The following is a 17,281-nucleotide window of genomic DNA, read 5'->3' on the forward strand; positions in this document are numbered from 1 at the left end:
TAATCACTCACGCGCTGCGTCAGGGTCATCTGTCTCTTTCCTGCCCGAGCCTCTGGACAGTGGAAAGTGTCTTCAGCTGCTGGGGGTGTTCACCCCTGAGCTGGCTTTTCCATCTCTCCCTTAGTCTTGGTGTCATTATGAAGTTGCCTGAGCTGTAAGAAGTTTTGACTTTATCACAGTGGGCCATTCCTGTGGATTCCATAAAGAGTTTCCAAAGAATGGATATAATGGATCTTTCTGTTTGGTAATGTTGGAAGTAGCTGTCACAGTGGGTATTGCTGCAGTGTTTAAATTATTTGCATCAGAAATAAGAAGGGATGCTATTTGGGGCAAATGTTATTCAGATGTTAATCAGAGAAGGGCCCAGCTTAATTATAAAATTATTTGGTTTTTTGCGTTGCATAGCAGTATCAGAGACCTTCGCACTCGCACGAAAAACCCACCTCCTTAACGGCCAATTCAAACTCTATTAAACCAAAATTGATTTAGTACCTGTATGTTTTGCATACCATTTCTCTATCAGCGCTAAACAAATAAGGTCTTATCCATGCATCTTCTCTTAGCCTCGCATTAGAAGGGGCCACGGTTCCCTGGAGAAGATGCATGGGCTTGATCCCGAATGCCACGGGAGAAGTGATCAAGTACACTCACTCCTCTCACACTTGCCTCATTATCCCCCGCCCCCATACTATCAGCCTCTTTAATTCCCAGCATTCTTAAAGAGCAGCTAATGGCAGAGAGGGGTAAAAGGATGCAGAATTAAGCCGTTTTACACCATAGGGTAATTTGGTTTGATGAATGTGCCGTCGTGGCTAACTAATAATACATATTTTAAAAGAGGGTGGCGTGGATAGTGGCTGTGGTATACCGTGGGGGTGGAGTGGAGAGGGTGTCACTACAGCTCTGGAAAAAAAGCAGTGTGGTTATTAATGGGGCCGGCCTCAGTATGTCTCACACAGGGTTACGACGCAAGGTCAAAGCGCATTTCACTGAATTAAAAGCCATTTTGAGCTATGGCACTCCTAATCAACTCAGACCTAAAGGTGCATAGCTCAGGTATAATGAGGCACCAATGAATTTAAATAAACAGCGTGAATATGGTGATTTATAAAGGCAATGTGCTAGCCTTAGAGCTCGTTAGCAATGACGGATACTCTTTATTCTTTCAGGCTCCTTTACCCATAGGACTTGAGCTTTTAACCAAGTAATATCCGGCTGTATTGTCAAGAGTGTGCATTCCTGGCCAGACGCTTATCCGAGTCATTATGAAAAGTGGCGACACAATGCAAGAGGAATGGTAACGTATGCCATCTAAATAAATGATTTCTTTTTTTTTCCTCTTCTTTTTTCTGCCCTTGTAGAACTAAGGCTTCCAACAGCAGGAATTCATATTTTATCCCAGCTCTGTGTTTTTTCCCCTGCTAAAAAGACGCATAATCCTTGATTCAAAAAACGTTTTGCATTTCAAGGAAGGGTTTTTTTTTACCCCCCCCCCCCCCCCCCCCCCCCCCCCCCCCCCACCCCCTTTACCACTAAGGGTATTGATGGTGGGGGTCTTCCGCTTTCTTGGATGATCACTTATATAAATTATAATATTTTGGCAGCAGACGTGGACAGGGCTTATTTAAAAACCATTCTCGAGTACATTCAGCACTGTATTAATATGCTGATTAGGAACTTTCTAGCATAATGATGTTTGATGCTCACCCACTCCTTCACTGGCACTGAGAATGAATCCTACCGCTCTATCCTTCTAATAGCAAGGGCGAATGACACCCCCCCCCCACTCCGTCCTTAACTTTTCCTCTTTCCTCTATATTTTTTAACAAGTATTGATCTGTCCTAGCGCAATTACCAGGCTCCTTGTAGCCCCACGTGAGTCACCATAGCTTAGGCTAATGACCCTGCTAGCTCAGCCGCCGGCATTAGCGCGGCGGAGCGGTGAGGCGTGCCAACAACCCTCGCCACCCGCTGCCTGTGTTGGGGCATGCCAGCGCATTAGCGACTTCATTAGGGCCTTTGTCGGCCGGCGTGCCTTTTGTGTCGCCCTTGAAGGAGGGCCCGGGCGGAGTCTTGCGCACACCGCCTGACATCTTCATGTGCCTATTCTTCGGGCTCAGCGTGGACCGGTGCATCTGTAAGGCGAGGCGCTCGGCTGGTCTCTTCCTCATCCTCTTCGTCGCAGGAGTGGGACGGCGGATCGCGGTTTATTCTGAGATGAGGACCTTTCGTTTGGCGCTTAGTTTTATTTTTTGCCCTTAGTGAACAACATATGCGAGCATGGCTAGTATCAGGCCGATTGAGTATGCCGACCGTAAGAATCTTAACTAATTGAGAAGTGTCGCAGCCACTCCAGAGATGCTCTTAGCCAGCGTAAAATCGCAAGGGAGGTCTCCCTTCAAATGCCACATCTCAACGATCCACTTCAAAGTAATTCATATGTATAGCCCTACTTTGTTGTGTTACAAAATGCACTTCCACGTTGAATAGCTGCTTGACAGTAGTCTGCCGAGACGTTCAGACTCCCAGTTGCAGTGAGAGAAATGAGGAGAACATCACCTCTAACTGCATTATGTCAAATTTTTATCACTCTGTCAAAGGGAGATTGTGATATGACGAGAGGCTGGAGCACATATGGCTGTTTAATGGCATAAGATCAGTGTAATTCCGTGCAGGCCCTAGAGGGGGGTACATCTGCAAGGGTTGGGCAGGGACCCAGACTGTCAGTCGGTCTGCCAGTCAAAACTGAATTTCTAATGGGGGGGTTTATTATGAGGCAGAGAAAAGGCTTTGGATTATCTTCTGGACTTTAAATGTGCTTGCTGCATTTTGTAACACTTGCGTCGTACAAGGGCGCATGTCTTTTCCTGCACTTACCAGATACTTATGCCATCAGTACAGTCCCAGTCTTTTACCAGCATATTCATCGTAGAGAACACGTGTGTAGTCTGATCTGATTTTCACCTGCCTTATTTACGCTGGAATCAAAACGCTTGTTTACATGTATTGAGAGAGGCATGTCCACGTGTCCAGGGTCGTCCGTGTCCACGTGCACGGCCGCGTGGGGCGCGGCGCTAGTTCTTCTGCTGTAAACGAGCAACACGCATTCACGGCTGCGGGTCGCCGACTCCTCTCTTCGCTTCGGCAGGTCAGGCGGGGCTACGTCATTGGTCCCCGGGGTGCCACAGGGGGCTCCCTCACCGAGGTCCCCTGCTCCACTCCCAGGCCTGCCGGCGTCCGGCGGCCCGGCGGCGTCGCTCGCAGCCTGGCTGTGATTAATGCCAACGCTGCCCCGTCGAGGCCCTTTCCACAGCAGATAATGCCAGGCAGCAAGCGCGCCTGACACTTTTAATGTATAATTAAGTAGAAAAAGTCAGCACCGGCTATGCAAATTTTTTAAAATGATAAATGAGGCCGGGCGGCGGCAAGGATTGATTTGGTGTAAATGAAACTAATTAAGGAAATGTCAAACATAATTAATAAAACAGGTTTAAGCTGCAAAACATTGTCAATGGAATGAATGAGGAGGCATTGGCGGCCATTGTTTGGGCTTTATTTAGGCCTGCTGTTATGCTTGTTCGGTGCACCCTGACGCATTTTCCCCACCCTCGCACCCTCCACCACCCATTCCCCGAGAGGGGAGAAAACAAATTTGCTTGTCTCTCGGCTGACTGTAGAAATTAATTGCTGGAATCTTGTCCCATCCAAGTGTTACATTCCCGCGCAGGACATTAACATAACTAATTTGAAAGGGCCCAAATGACTGCATAATGGAGCACTGTCAGTACATGTGACACTCGTTGGTCATACCAAATTAGCCAGGTTTTGTAATTGAAAATTTTTTTCCCCCTCTGTTCGAATATTTATGATTCCTTTTGTTAAGACAAATCTTACACCTCTTCTTCCTGTCTTTCTCTCACCACTATCACACAGTGTGCCTTTATTCAGGATGAGAACAAAGGTTTTACAATTTACAAAAAGAGTGCTTGACCTATAATTAGTGGGAAGGGGGCGGCTGCCGTGAGGAGCCGGACTCGGATCCTTAGTCCTGGTAATGATGCCGGAGACCTTGCGTCCTCTGGGGATGAGGAAGAGTAATGGAATGGGCTATTTTTATGGGGACCCGGACGGTAGGGGGGCCAGGGCGGCCGGCCGAGCGGCACTGCGGGGTGGATTAGCAGGGCGGGCACTCACGCGGGCAGCCCTGACTCCAGCCATCATTCCTTTCTACACCCAACCCCCACCTTCAGCATCTGCCAACATCCTCTTTTCTCTAAACATCTGCTGCTTTTACACACACACACACACACACACACACACACACACGCACACACACACGCACACACACACGCACAAATGTACACACACGCACACACACACACACACACACACACTAATGTTAGTGTTTCTACAGAAATTTCTTTCTGATCATTTTATTTGTGTCTGCTCACCTTTTTAAATTCTGTTTTTGCAGTTTTTTTTATTTTATTTAAATACTTATCGTATGTTGTGACACATTCACAGTAGGTTATTATCGCTTGAAGTATTTCTTTTTAGATCATTTCTGTTTATTATTTATTTTATTTATTTATTTTCATGTTGTCCTTGTGTAATACATCTATGCAGATATGCAAACATGGAAACTCCCACACATAAACACAGTTTTCTATAAAACTCAATTATTTATTTATTTGCAGTCTGGAAACTTATGGCGTGGTATAATGAGACTGCCTAACAAGGCTGAGAAGGGATAACGATTTTGATTCAATGTGAAAACCTCAGTCACACTTTGAATCAATAGAAGTCCTTTCCACACACCCAAGCTATTATATCTACTACCATTTCTCCACCGAAATGTGTTGCTACTAACATGCAGCTTCTAATTATAATGCGCTTTTCTTCCTGCTGTCCCACATACTATGGGGAAGTGAACTGCAATTAGTTGCAAAGTGAGTTATGTTGCGTAAACTTGTATACTTCCAGGAACTGGCAGTGAGTGAATACATTCAGTTTGTTAGGTATGACAATAAGCACAGTTACAGAGCATTCTCTCTCTCTCTCTCTCTCTCTCTCTCTCTCTCTCTCTCTCGCTCTCTCTCTCTTTCTCTCTTTCCTTCTTTCTCTTTCTCTCTCTGAGTTTGTTATCCTTACATCTCCTAGTCCTGTAAATGTTCTCCCTCTCTTGCCATTTATTGTCACTGGAATTCCTGAGCTAAGAGCTCTCTCCAAATGCCAGAGGTCACGAGTCAAACATATGCGGCGCGTATTACAATTTATTACTACACTACTTGCCTCGAGATTTTGCTCTCCTGACAAGCTTAAGTAAATCATGCATGCCGCGCCGATACGGAGACGCAGCAGTGACCGAGGCTGGGTCTTCCTGCTGTACGAGCCCTCTCTACACCCAACGCGATTGGCTGCAGCTCCAGAGGTTGCTGCAGTCCCAGAAGGCAGTGGGCTCGGATCCGGTGACACTGCAGTCAGCATCGATGGCAGTGCTGTGTATTTATAGAAAACATATGCAAAAGGGCCAGTGGCACCTATGACTCCAGGAGAGAGCCTTTGACAGTAAAATACGGATGGAGCACGTTCCGACGAGGTCTAGAGCGGATTTAATCAGCAGAAAGCGCCTTGTATCTTCATTTTATTTGAATATAGTAGATGGCAGCATTGAAATATGTTCATTTCTCCCTCCCCTGCATATCTTTTATTCTTGAAGGCTCATTATTTTGTGAGGTGCGAAATAGAGACCCTGGGCCCTGGCCTCCAAACCAGAGTGGCATTAATCAAAATTTACCAGTCACTGGAAAAACACCAAGAAGAAAACATTTATGAACAGGAAAAGAAACAAACAAAGAAACTAACAAAAAAAAAACAAAAAAACATTTCTGAACCAAAAATAAGTTGTCATTGGAAATTTTAAAATATGAATTAATTATTCCTCAGTACTGCTCTACTACTATTTATACTGACCTATGTTGCAGGAAAGGTATAATGATTTAAGTGAAACACATTTTGTAAACATTTTGGTATTTGAATTTGTTTAACATGAGTTAAGACACTGACCCTCGCAGCCTTTAAAAAATGAAAAGGTGTCTGACATTTCATTTACTGACTTGGGTTTTACAGCTGCTGACTCCTTTTCCCCTGCGAAGCCCATACCTTCAGAGGCACGGTGTAGCCTATAGCTGCCCGGGCACGCGCACACGTATGCATACAAACATACTCGCTGGTAGCTCTCTTAGGTGGGACATGGAACCGCCTTCATGGGTCAGAGTCGTCCAGCAGTTGGTGAGAAGGCTTGTGTTGTCACCGAAACACCCACGTAAAGAGCAAAGGGGTGAGTGCTTCTCAGTTACGCAACCAGCCCTCAGACGCCAACAACAACTGATCATCAGCCCAAAGAGAGGTGGACTGAAGGGGGGGGAGGGAGGGAGGGAGGGGGAGAGAGAGAGCGAGAGAGAGAGAGAGAGAGAGAGAGAGAGAGAGAGAGAGAGAAGATGGCACACGGAGGCAGGGAGGAGAAGCATGGAGCGAAGAGAAACTTGTGAAACCGTGGTAGAACCCGACCCCTGGCCTCCCAGTGCTCGCTTCAAAGCCCAATCCGAGCCACAATCGATACCCGCTCGGCGGAGGGGGCGAGCCAACCGCGGACCTTTCGTTCCCCGCCACGCGGGGAAGCCCGTCTATCATTTTCCAGACGTGGAGAATGCAAACAGGCGAGCACCGGAGCAAGCAGGTGCCTCGTTCTGGGAATATTTCACAGGCAGGAAATAAACAGAGAGTGGGAGACAGGAAAACAGCTCTGCAGATGAGTAATAGACAATCAAGCAGTAAACGCTACTGATCTGCTTTAGGCAAAGTCAGAATGTGTAAATGCTCAGAAAATTATGTCCACAACATACTGTAAATCAACCATATTGTTTTGTTGCAGTATTTGGTTTAGGTTCACTTTTATATATACACAGAACAATCCTCAATGTATAAAATTCTGTAAAATGCTCATTTTCATGCTGAAAAGTGGTAAGATGCAAGGTTTCACCAGGAGGTTGATGGCTGTCGCCTATGACATCAGACACATGCTCCTCTGGAGCAGGGTAGGTCAGGCCTCCATCTGTGTCTGAACTCAGATTCACCCATTACTGAGAGTATCAGGGCTAAATCTCTGCTTGATTAACTCACAGAAAAAAAAACAAAAAACTTCTAAAGCGTCTGAAAATGAGCAAACTTAGTGGAGTGTGGAAATACTTGTTTTTACTGTTTACAGTTAAAATATCTATATAAGGCCAATAGGCAGAGAAACCATATTCTGACTGCTTGTCTGCGTATGGATAGCAGGCATATCCACATTACATTGGGGACTGATTTTTAAGAATGGAGCATTTATCTGCTTCCTTCAGTAAACTGCCAACTGAAGTAAATATCTGTTAGGGTTGAACTGAATAACTTATGAAATCTCTTAGTTGCTTGCTTACTGCTGGGTGGAAGTTCTTTGCTGTGCCTCTTTCACCTTGATGGTATTCCTCTGTTGTTTAACTAGGCTCACTGAATCTGCATATAAGCTGTTAGTTTAATTGTCTCCTTGTTCTGTACAATAAACATAATACATTAAGGCATGTGTTTCAATACTAATAATTGTTGTAAATATGATAATTATGTATGTAATATGTGTACATTGATTAGATATAGATTTGAGTAGTCACAGATTATAAATAGATTTAAACAATAGCAGTAATTAAGGGATCTCTGGATGTGCGGCACATTTGCAGTCTCTAGCATGGCTTTTGTACTTTTAAGCCTGCTATCATTATAAACGTATTAATATGCAAGCTATCATTTCTTTTTCATTTATCAGTGTCGAGAATATTGAACACAATTAGAGCGACAGGCTAATCTAAGCAGTGTATTGGATTCCTCAAGGGAGATGAGTGTCTCTGTGCATGTGTCGTGAGTGAGACAGAGAGAGAGAGTGTGTGTGTGTGTGTGTGTGTGTGTGTGTGTAGGGGTGCTTGTGCATGTACTTGTGGGAGAGAGAGAGAGAGAGAGAGAGAGAGTGAGTGAGAGTGTGTGTGTGTGGGTGCTTGTGCATGTACTTGTGTGTGTGAGAGAGAGAGAGAGAGAGCGAGAGAGAGTGTGAGAGAGAGTGGGTGTGTGTGTGGGGGTGTGTGGGTGTGGGTGTGTGTTCGTAATGTTACCTGAATGGCTCTGGCACTTAGCTGGCAGAAACAAATTCAAAATTAACTGCTGGAGAAATAGAGACTTTTCTCCCGTGAAGTGTTCCACTTGCACTAAGCTTAATTTTGCCTACTCATTTTATTGGATTATTTTTTGCTCTGTTTCTCTCTCTTTCTTTTTCTCTCAGTATTTCTCTCTTTTTTCTTCTTTTTCTCTGTCTCTCTCTCTTTTTCTTTCTCTTGCAAACTGCACACCACACACACACACACACACGAACATACACACACTTGATTTGTGGCCTGGTTGAAGTGGCTTTGTGGAAAAGGGCCCCTCAGCCTGGCTGATGATGAGTGAAATAGTGACAGCACTGTAATGGCCTCTTGACTCCTTTGTCTGAGATGAATTTCAAAACACGCACCAGACGTGTTACTGCCATTTGCTTAGAACATTTACTACGTCTCTGTGTAGCTTTGATGCAGTGGAGCATTTTATATTCTTCATGGAGTTCATTCAGATAACTACATTTATCTCAAAAGTTGTGTGTTTTGAAGACGCTGGGCTTGAATTTTCCCCAGTATGTGTGTGCAGGCATAAGCCCTAGCCGGCACCCCCTACAGGCACTGATGTGCACTGCTTCATTCACAGCAGCCTTCAAAGGTCAGGTGCGGCCCTGCTCACACCAAGTGAACGTGCTTGCCGATACAGTCCCTGTAGCTCCAGTATGAATCACACTTCACCCATAACCAATGGATGCACTGAATCTTACAGCTAATCTGTTGCTGGGTTAACAGCTTTCACGGTTACGCCTCAGTCTCAGTTTGCCAAAACATTTGCATTTACATTGATGAGCTGAGTTGAGCGTTTTCTCGAGACATGACCAGACACCGCTCTCCTTCAGCCTGTAGAAAGCCGGTGCATTTGCTTCATTCTAAAGGCCAATTCAACCAACACACGCGTGTCTTTCTCTCGTCCCCTCTTCCGCCCTCTGCTAATGTAAGGGAGATCCTGTGGCTGTGGAACCAGACGCAGCCTGGCCACCTGGAATGTTGCTGTGGGCCAGAGCACCTGCCTCTGTTGTTTTACGTTGGAGTGAGAGTGCGTGGGCATGGAAGCTGAGCTCTTCCCTGCCGCAGGAGTATTTATGTTATTTATTTATTTTTTTATTTAGCGGCAGTTACTCTGTATGTGTGCACGCTTGGGGCACTTTGTGTACGTGCGCATGAAAAATCACGCACGCTGTTGTCATCTCCATCCCCATGTCTGTCATCCTGTCACACATATTCACACACGTACACACGTCCTCGCACATCTGGCACTGTTCCCGAATAGCGTGTGTGTGTGTGTGTGTGTGTGTGTGTGCGTGCGTGCATGCGTGCATGTGTGTGTGTGTGTGTGTGTGTGTGCGCGCGCATGTGTGGGTGTGTATTTGTTTGCCTGTGCTTGTGTGCGTGCGTGTGTATTTGTCTGTGTGAATGTGTGTGTATTTGTTTATCTGTGTGTGTGTGTGTGTGTGTGTGTGTGTGCGTGTGTACATGCGTGCGTGTGTGTGTGTGTGTGTGTGTGCGCGCGCATGTGTGGGTGTGTATTTGTTTGCCTGTGCTTGTGTGCGTGCGTGTGTATTTGTCTGTGTGAATGTGTGTGTATTTGTTTATCTGTCTGTGTGTGTGTGTGTGTGTGTGTGTGTGTGAGTTACTGTGAGCATATTTGGGTGGGTGTTGGTGTCTGTCAGGCCAGTCTTACCCCAGGCCTCCTCTCTTGCTTTGGTCCTGACACACATCAGGCCTCCTCTCCCCAGCCTCCTTCGGTTCCCTGGGTTCGTTTCCCTGCCCACCACCCCCCCTCCCCCCAGGGTGTATCACATGATCCTGTAGCGTGCTGGGGGATTGCTTATGTTGGATAGCTCAGCCCTGGCGTTCAGGGGGCATGCTCTGCTTTAGGGGTTGGTCAGCGAGACTGCAGTAACCTGAGCGTCTTTATCTCGGGACCTGATAAGATGTTTCTCCGTTCCTGTTTCCTCTCACACCTGCACGGCTATTGTGCAACAGCAGCGATACAGTTTCAGACGCGATAGCAGCCCTTTATAAGACATGCCATTAAATGGTTTGTTCAGCGTTATTTTGATGTCACGGCAGAGGGCTCTATATGTCTCCGAGGGGGAAACAAAGAGAAAGCTAATCTGGCCGCACGAACAATGGTGCTCTCAGTGTGTTGGGTAATTTCTGAAGAAAGGGAGATGCAGTGAGTTGAGGAACAGTGAGGTATTTGATAGGTACAGTACAGCCATCTGGACTGGCATTGTTAGTGATGTGTACATGGTGTGTATGTGGAGGATTGTGCAGGGAAGTATTGTGTGTGTGTGTGTGTGTGTGTGAGGGAATATCATCTAAGATATTACTGTAAACGAGTGAGAAAACGGAAGATCATATACACAGCTTGCTGTCTGACACAGGCTGTGTGACTTGGAGCATTTTCCTAATAGCATGCAGAACACAGAAACTCCACAGCTGAACAGATGAGAGGAGAAAGAACCCTGTCCCTCTGAGGGCATGGCAGAGACAGCACACACACACACCGCACACACACACACGCGCACACACACACACGCACACACACACGCGCACACACACACACACACGCGCACACACACACACACCGCACTAAGGACACATGGAAAACAAAGAGGGAAGAGACCTTAAAAAGCAAACATCTCAAACATATCATACAGACTTAGCATTTCAATAACATATGCCCACATTTTTGCAGTATAAGTCTCTCTCTCTCACACACACATCACACACACACACACACACACACATCACACACACACATATACATACACTGATATTCACATGTGCACACCCTCATGCAAAATGGGCCTTACTGGGGGGGGGAGGGAAAAAAAATCCATCATTCGAGCATGACATGTCGGCGCGGATTCCGACTTAATGAGCATTTTGGCAGCTTCTGTCGAATGCAGACAGTGATTAACCAAACACTTCGGAGTACAAGGCACAGTGGTGCTCAAAGAAAACAGTGATGATCTCCACTTAATCGCTGCGGAGCCCGGAGCATCTGCCCGGCCAGCATCGCACGGCCGCGCCGATAGGCTGTCACGCGTCCCCTGAGTGCCGAGGCCATATGCTCGCTTTCCGGCACCCGCGCCCGCCGGAGTGAGCGCCCTGACAAAGCGCCGCCGTAAATATGACATTCAAACAAGTGTGCCTGCTCAGGCAGAACCGAACCAGCCAGAGAGAGACGGCAGAACTGGAGGAGAGGTGCCTGCGTGCACGCGCGCGTGTGTGAAAGAGAGAGTGCGTGTGTGTGTGTGTGTGTGTGTGTGTGTGTGTGTGTGTGAGTGTGTGTGTGTGAGTGTGTGAGTTTGTGTGTGTGTGTGTGTGTGTGTGTGTGTGTGGTCTCTTTATATATATACAAACACACACACACACACACACACACACACACACACACACACACACACACACATAAACTATATGAAGATTTGAGACTTGGGGTTTATCTAATATTGACTACAGCATATTCCACGTTCTTTTGTTATTGTTATTTTGTGTAGTTGTTGTGAATTGTCAGGTCTTCGAAAAGTGTGAAACGCACTTCGTAGTTATCAGTGTCAAAATTAAATTTCCAAAACTGAATTGCATTCTGCGGAGAAGAACAAGGCCGTGTCTTATTGTTCCCGTGCTGTCTGGATCTGCGGTGCGGCTGAAGCCAGGCTTTGGTAAAGCACATCCACTCTCCATGCTGAACTTCTGATTGATCCTCATCTGTACTCAAATAATAATATGATTACTGGGTTTCCGCTCTCGCGCTGTGCTGCAAAATGACATTTACCGTTTCCATTTCATGTTAATCGCCTTGTTAGCAAATAACAGAGGGATTCCAGTGGATGCCTAATGCTTCCGTTCTTTCAGCCGAGATGTATAAAAAAAAAAAAAAACCAAAATAACCTATTTGCAGCACACCCACACACGCATGTTGCTTAGTGCAGGGGAAGTGCTTTCTCCTACTTCCACTGACAGCTCTGCCTTGCCTTCCGTACTGCAGCATGTGCGTCCCTCACACAATGACTGTGTAGTATTAGAGCGCCTTTGAAGGTATTTGCATGGGAAAATGATCATTTTCGCCTTGCAAAGGCAGAATGGGTCCCCTTTACTGCTGGCTGGAGCTTCTGTTCGAGGTTGATCCTACTTCATATGATGTTTCTGTCCTTTTGCAAAATCTACACCTGTCTCTCTCTCTCTCTCTCTCTCTCTCTCTTTTTTCTCTCTCTCTCCCCTCCATCTCTTTTTTCCCCCTATATTTTTCTTAGTGCTTTGGCTTGGAACACATTTGGTATCTGTATTTCTAAACACACAGATATGCTGTTCTACTGCTACCATTAGCAAAGCCACCTAACCACCTAAGAGTCTTACAACCTTTGATATGCATAGGTTTTGTGATGATTTTCACAGACTTTATTCAGCTGACTGTCAGAGATGGCAGATAAGAATAGCAGCCAGTTTTTGTTGTTTTCTTGCTGTCTCATTATAGTCAATTTCTAATTTTTATGACAAAATTTGATATTTTTGGTGACTTTGATATTATAATATTTGTGAATGCTCTATACAGTCTCCAGAGTTTTCTTTCTCCTCTCAGGAGAATTCTGTGAGTCATGCCACTTTCTTATATGGGTTTTCAGTAGTTATCATAAGAAAAAAGACTGGTGGAGACAGCTGACAAACAGTGCACTGCAAGTCCAGGGCTGTATTGTCTTAAGTGTTTCCCACTGAAATGCTGAATTCTGCAGTGGTTATCCTTCAGCTTCTAGTCATGCTTGATTAGCATCTGTTTTACACACAGAATCCACTCTTAACAAAATGACACATTCCTGTTCTTCCTATTAACAGTACTTTGCAGGCAAAACACATTGGGTGAGAGGCCACCTTACATACAGGGTGTGTTACTTACGCCTGTCAAAGCCATACGTCAAAATGGTTTATATTTGAGCCATAGGGAGAGAGAGCGAGAGAGAGAGAAAGAGAGAGAGAGAGAGAGAAGGCACAGATGCTGTGCTGATTTGTTGGATCAGTTCCACTGTGTGCTCAGCAATAAAGTTGAAAGTCTTTTAGCTGCGAGAGAACGTCTGATACAAAGGAAGCTCTATTTTAGTAGCAAATTATCGCTTAGCTAACGCACTTCCTAGTGACCTATATTTATATATGGGATTCTGATATATAGTCAAAACCTCTTGGGGTTTTCCCCAGTTACCTGGCCCTACATTGTCTCCTAATATCTCTTGCCATAAGGAGAAAAGGTCATGCTTTGACTATTGACAGAAACACCTTCATGGAAATGATGTATATGTAGGGTTTGCCTCTTGCTGTTGCCTTAGCTGGGTCACCTTGCCTTACTTTACAAATGGAGGGTTTTGTTTTTGGGATGTGTTCCTGCACTAACGAGCCATGGAAGGTCCCGCCTCTGTGTGTCTGTGATTCTGTAAATTGTAGTGAGGAAAGAAATAATTGCCTTAATAGGATTTTGTCTGTGTGATTTCGTTAATGGTCTGAAAATATACCATTTCAGTCTATTTAGTGGAGGAGAATGTGGCTGATTGGTGTGCTTATCTATGCTTGTTTTTTCCTGATTATTCTTTATTTCTTCACCAACAGCCAATTTTCTCTCAATTAAAGCATGATATTAGTGCTTAGTGAGTAAATGACTATGAAAACATTGCGTTAATGCACTGTTTTGTGGTGGTAATTATTAGAAAAATATTTGTGTATGTGCACACATAGCTTTATATAGTATTTCTGAATGCAAGCATCTATGCGTTTATATGACTGATTTTATATATATATATATATATATATATATATATATATATATATATATATATATATATATATATATATATATATATATATATAAAATCAATGTGTGTGTGTGTGTGTATATGTATATATGTACTTTTTAAATTCAGCTACTTGTTTATCAAAGCACATTCCTTCACACAAAGGACCTTTACGCAGCGTGGATGCATCCATGCAATGGATCTGTGTATGCTTGTGTGTGTTCCTGTGTGTGTGTGTGTGTGTTCCTGTGTGTCCATGCCAGGGCTAGTTCAAAGTGTTCTCCGAGTTGCCCGCTCAGGTACAAAGTCTCCGTCTCTGCCAGTTGGCCCAAAGTTAGTGGGGAGCTGTCGGAGTAAATGGCAGCAGCTGCTCGCAGTTCTAAAGAGCATGTCCCAGTCAGCGCGGGAAAAGCCGTGGCATCTACATTAATACTACCTTAATGGCCCATCTGGCGCGCCGTAGGGTCCCCGCGCTCTTCTATGGAGTCATAGGCATTTGACAGGCAGTCTCCAGCGCGCCAGACGCCCGCTGCATGCCAAATGGCCAAGAGACGGCCCGGCATCGCCCGGATCTGTCAAGAGCTCTCCCCACCGCCCGTCAAAAACGTCCCCTGCGAAAGTTGCGGCAAGTTTTCACACGTGAGTGCTTCTGGATGAGTGGGGAGGACATCCGATGAGTTGACGGCCAGCAATCGACACCTCGTGTTCTCTCTCCCTCTCTCTCTCTTTCTCTTTCTTTCTCTCGCTCTTTCTCTGCATCCATCAGGGTGTGTGTGATGGACTGTTCTTTAAGTTGATATGAAAACCAGAAGGCCTAATCATTTAAAATACATGGAATATGCAGTTGTTGTTTTTTTTTTCGCAGTATGTATAAAGTGTCAGGGAGTTTTCAGTCATACTAAAAAAAGCAAGAAATACAAACCACATATAGATCCCTTAAAAAACATATTTTAAGTTTACAGACAAAAGTTTACAGTGGAGGAATGCAATGTCCCTGACCTGGAATTTTTTTTTACTAAATAAGAATTTCAGTAATCTGAGAATACACTGTAGGGCCCGAAGTCAGCGACATGACGAATAAAAAATCCATGATCACAACATTAAGACCACGCAAACACGGCCTTCACTGGACTGTTGTTCTTTCCTTGAGTCACGGCTTGATATAGCTAAGTGTTTGGTTTTCTATTACCAAGTTTTCTGACCTAGCTATGCACCCGACAGTGTGTGTGGGCGATGTGAAGTGCACCACTAAACTCTATAAGAAAGCAGCTTTCTATTAGATGTTTTTTTTTCTATATTTAATGCTATGTAGATAGGCAGGATAAGGCATAGTATCATTTATTATTTAAAACTAAACAAACCAAAGAAGAAAAAGCAAGGAGAATAGTTCCGGGGGGAAAGAGTCAGGGATATGTGAGCAAGGGAGCAGTTGCTTGGTTATCTGGAGGGAAAAATATGTGTGTCTGTTCGAGTGTGTGCGCGTATTTTGCCACCAGCTCTTCAAAGGCCAACTCTTGCCTGTAACGCAGCTGGGAATGGGAGTGAACGCTGAAGAGTGCCTTCGTCCTCCTCCTCCTCCTCCTCCTATCTGCTGATGCCTGATGTTTTGGGGTTTTTTTGGGAGGGGGGGGGGTTCTTCTTCTTCTTCCTCTCTTTCCCAGCCGAAGTTTCACCTCTCCTTTCGCTCTCTCGCACTGTCTCTGTCTCACTGGGCATCTCCTCCCTTCTGTGGCCCACTCAGCAAGCCGGGGGAGGGGGGTGGAGGTGGGGCTGGGTGGGGGTGGGGATGGAGCAGAGGCGAAGGGGTGGAGAAGATGGAGGCAGGGGTTCCGAGATACCGAGATACCAAGATAGGGGTACTGAGATACTGAGCATTCATTTAGATATGTGAGCATTCATTTAGATAGCACAGTTGGGTGTGTTAATAATACTAATTAATGCTATAGATATTCAGGTAACCTGGGTATTTTAAGTTTAAGATAAAAAGGAGATAAGAAGAGATTTTTGCTTCCTTCCTAAATTAATTTATATGCTATTATTCATATTATATGTATATTTAACAGGCACACCTGTTTTTTTTTGTTTTTTTTTAAACAGATAAGTAGAACAGTTACAGCAGGGTTAGGAGCTAAGCTTTCATGAGCTGCAAGAACTGTCCAGGGTTAGATTTGGACTTAAAGGCCACACTTGTGTTGATGTGGCATGTAGTTAGTGATTTTCATTCAAACTGGAACATCTACATGTAATTAACCTTGAAAAATCACCCGTTACACCCCCCACCTATTTTAATTTAAGTCGTGTGCTGCACTGTGGGGTTTTTTTTTTTTTTTTTACCCTTCTGTTTTTTTTTCACTTCCATTGGCTAACGTAGATCTTCTTGTCTAGCCGAGGTGTCTGAATGCAACCTGGACCTTGCAGGCCCAATCACCGCCTGAGGAGCTTTTCACTATTCACCTCTTGCACTGCTGTACACATTGAGCTCACGTGGACATGTTTACATTAAAATAGCCCTTTAAAAAAGAACCCTCAAGTGTCCATACAGAAAGAGAACGTTTCCCCATTACAGACATTTCCTGGTAGTATTGTTTTCAGTTTTGTATTTTGAACTTGAAAGCGTAATCATTTGGATTTGCTTTAGTTCTCTGCTGAATTGTCACCCCTCCCATATCTTCATACCTGACCTTTTTTTTTAGTGTTCTTGTCACAGGTTTAGCAATAATCTTTATCCACTAGAGGGAGCGTGTAATATACTGGTTCTGCACCTTTTCCCCTCTCGGTAAATACAGAAGTGCTCCTAAAAGGTCCTTTATTTGGGTCTACTTCAAGACTTAAAAAATGAAGACGAAGCACACAATTGTTTTACTTTTGTTAAAGTCATAGGCTACATGAGCAAAAATGACAGGATATGAATATGAATCTGCTCTGATACACTCAATCTTTCCAACCCTGTAGTCATTTGCCCTACAATAACAACTGCAATCAGATGTTTAATTGTGTGTGTGTGTGTGTGTGTGTGTGCGCGCGCGTGCGTGTCTATGTGCTTTGTTCAAAGTAATTGGCCATCTCCTCAAAGGCTGCAGCACTGAGTGGGCGTGCTAATTCTGCTGCGTGAAGTCTTAGCTGCACGGTGCTAAATCGCAGTGTGCACGCTCAGGCTTGCCCCCAACCACAGGCTCCCTATTCCATTAAAAACATGAATAGAGCAAAAACTGTGCAGTGTGACTTCTGCATGGCATGAAATCACTATTATTCCTCCAC

Source organism: Electrophorus electricus, chromosome 9 (assembly GCF_013358815.1).
Source record: "Electrophorus electricus isolate fEleEle1 chromosome 9, fEleEle1.pri, whole genome shotgun sequence".
Classification (NCBI taxonomy): domain Eukaryota; kingdom Metazoa; phylum Chordata; class Actinopteri; order Gymnotiformes; family Gymnotidae; genus Electrophorus; species Electrophorus electricus.